This window comes from Apteryx mantelli, chromosome 2 (assembly GCF_036417845.1).
Source record: "Apteryx mantelli isolate bAptMan1 chromosome 2, bAptMan1.hap1, whole genome shotgun sequence".
NCBI classification, from domain to species: domain Eukaryota; kingdom Metazoa; phylum Chordata; class Aves; order Apterygiformes; family Apterygidae; genus Apteryx; species Apteryx mantelli.
In genome coordinates, this window is record NC_089979.1 from 123,033,287 (window position 1) to 123,036,547 (window position 3,261).

At 44.5% G+C, this 3,261-nt stretch overlaps 1 long non-coding RNA gene across 1 annotated transcript; it reads left to right on the forward strand.

The window, feature by feature from the left end:
• Positions 1-1,438: 1,438 nt before the first annotated feature.
• On the forward strand, positions 1,439-3,040 carry LOC106491190 (uncharacterized). Its single transcript, XR_001293732.1, has 2 exons — positions 1,439-1,529; positions 2,773-3,040. It is a non-coding gene; the product is annotated as an uncharacterized lncRNA (long non-coding RNA).
• The last annotated feature ends 221 nt before the right edge of the window (positions 3,041-3,261 follow it).

The following is a 3,261-nucleotide window of genomic DNA, read 5'->3' on the forward strand; positions in this document are numbered from 1 at the left end:
CGAAGTTTTGCCTCCACATCTAACCAATTTCATGAGACCTATTAGTATTTTCTCCCTGGAGGTTTGTTGGGCTTCACATCACTTTCTTTGTCTCCTGTTTGGTTAAGAAGTCCTGCAATGGGTTCATATCCCAGTGATAGTCCCAAACTGATTCACAAAAACTTGGCTTGCTTTCAGGTTTTGGTTGCTGAGGAAAGTCCATAATGTAACAGACTGGTTCAAGTTTATTTTTTGCGTATTTTTCCACGTGTCCAGATGAACTAGCAGGATAAGGTGTTGTTGGTATCCCCTTAAGAACGGCCCAACTGTTTTGCACAATTTGTAGTACATGAGCAGCATTTTGAGGGGGACTGGTCTCCCTCAAACTGGCCCATTTGGATTTCCACATTTTTTATTTTGTTTGCTTGAAAAGTTGCAGGACCACCCAGACTCATGCTCTCCCCAAGGCCATTCCTGCAGTGCTACAGCATTGCACTTTTGAACTCCTGTCATGCCTGAGATGCATGCTGTTTGCAGGCTACCACAGTTCGTGTGCTCGCTGATATCAGATCTATAGGGCTTTTTTTCCTTTAACCAATATGAAAGTCGTGGAATCCATAATTCCCTGTGTGATTTGAACAGAAGATTGGCTTTAGTGGTTAACTGTGGGATGTTCCCCTCAACTGCTGCAAGTTCCTGAGGGGCAGCCATGGAGGGGAATGAAGGGCCCATAGGCTGGGGCACTGTGGGTCCCCTCAGGTTTTTGGCAGGGAGGGAGCAGCTATGCTGGACATCAGTACGCCGAGCAAGTTCTGGGAATAAACCCACGCATGCCTTGGTGTCTCTCCCACCTCGGAGAAGCAGACAAGATGCAGGCCTGAGGAACACAAGGATAAATGGCAGCTTGGTGCTGAAGAAGCCACGCAGTCCCCAGGGCACCGTTCTCCTTCTGATGATATCCCAGGATCCGTGAAAAAGCAGCCTGTTTCTTCTGTGTCTCTTAGGGCTTGGCTGAGTTTCTAGGTTACTTTGCCTGCCTGCAAGCCTCCGTTCCTTATGAAATCGATGTAGGAAATGAACAGCAAGAGCCAGCTGTACACCTAACCAATATTACACTACGCTGGCCACCTTTACAAAGCAGTAAATCTTGAGTGCAGCACCAGTTTGCCGCTCTGTATTTGGAGATATACACCCTTCACACTTTCATATTGCTTTAAACAGTCTGGCAGGGATAGAGAACCCATGTGATTGATGGACCTAACCCTATCCCTTTGCTTTTTAGCGTGCAACTGTAAGGAAGATGGACCCCTGGAAGAGGACAGACTGTGGACAACCCTGGCCATGGCGACCCCAGCTGGGTCACCCTGTCGGTGGTGTGCAGCAGCTGGTGTTGTGAATCAGGCCGTCACCAGTCAGAGAACGGCTACTTCACAACACCAGGGTTGCACCCCACCAAGCTCAACGGCTGGCCGTAGAGAAGTGAAGGTTTTCTGAGGCAAGGCGCATGGAGCACGTCCTCATTTCCTCCACCAAAGTCCAGACCTGCAAAGGTAGTCAGGTGCTCAACTCCTATTTAGGCACCAGCCTCCCACTGAAGTCTGAAATAGAAGTTAGGCCCCTAAATATCTCTGCGGGTCTGGCCCCGAGACCCTGCCTTGCTATGTAATATAGAGCAGTTCTTCAGCAGGCACAGAGCAATCCCAGCAGAGACTCTGTAACTACCTGACATACTATTTTAGTGCTAAGGAATGTGAAACTTTTAATAAGTCATGGAAAATAGTAGGGTGAAAAACATCTGTATGTTCCTTGTGTAGCTCTCCATGACAGTCATGCCTGTGGTCCTCGCCTATGACTAATCCTTGTCCCTTTCCTCTGTAGACACCTAATCACATATTCTCTGCAAAAGATACTATACCTACCAGGAAAAAAGCCAAATTCCCTGGAAATGACACTAGAACAGCCCCAAGTGTATTGTAATGAATGAAAAAGCACCAAAAACAAATATTGTGGTTGTCCAGTAGTGGTACCAGCAGCTGCTGTCATTGAAATAGAGAAAATGTGTGAATTTGCATTGCTTAAGAAACCCATTACAACCTGCTGTTAGTCATTAAGGATGGGTGAAGCACACACAAACCCACCCTGTCCTGAGTGACCCTGTAACACTTCCCATGTGTTGCGAGTTGCAATGCAGACTCATCTGTATCTCTGCCCTTGTAACATAAAGCCAATGTTCTGTTAGTCTTAAGAGAACAGGGTATAGCGGAGCACTTGCCACTTGAAGTCATGTAGGGTTAATGGAGGTCGGCACAAAGTTGATTGCTACATACAATCCAATAAGTTAAAGGGATGTCACTCGGTTTTGATCTCTGAAATCAGCCGTCTTCTCATGGACTCAGGATGGGTTTTTTACTGATGATGTTTTCCCTTCCTCCCACCCCACAAGTAAAACTGGCTATATTCTTACATATTGGCTGGCTATCCTCTTGTAGTACTTACAACATAAAACACTCGATAGGTTTAAAGGTAAGAGTGGAGAAATAAAGAGAGGAAACAATTCGTGAAACATAGAACTGATTAAGGATTACTTGGAAGTTGTCTTTGTTGTCCTAGCTCATCTGATTGAAGCTAGCAGTAAAAATAACTTAAATTCCATCCTGGTTGTCTGATTGCTGGCAGGGAGATGAATGTAGTCAGGATATACCCAAGATCAGAAATAGCAAAGGACAGCCTGGAAATACATGTGTGAAGAGACAAAGGTTGTCCCATTAAACACTTCCTTATCTTTCTGTTCAGGTGGGATTCCTACAGAAGTAACCCTGAATTTCCTTCACGGTGAAAACCCCATAACTAATGGCATTAAAAACATACAAGAAGTATGGAGGCTCACTCCAATAGGACAGGGCAGTCTGTGGATGCAAGTTAAAATTGGCTTTTTTCATTGATTAGAGGAAAAGCAGGACCCTGGTTCTAACTCCGGTGCTATGACAAGAATGAGTATGAATTTGTCAACCTGACATGCAAGAAGTCTGTTTTATTAAACTTGTGCGCTGCTAACACAAAATGTGTGCTGTGTTGTAGTTTCATTGTTTATTGTAACCTTGTTTAAAGCTTAATACCTAACACTCCAAGGTTTGTTTTATGGAATAAAATATTCGGTTCTTTAGAAACAGGATGTAATAATGCAATAACCCCTGCACGCATGTGTGCGCACACACTGATTTATGTGAGCAGCTATGCATACATAGAATTAAAAACCTTTCATATTTTATTATGACCTGGAAA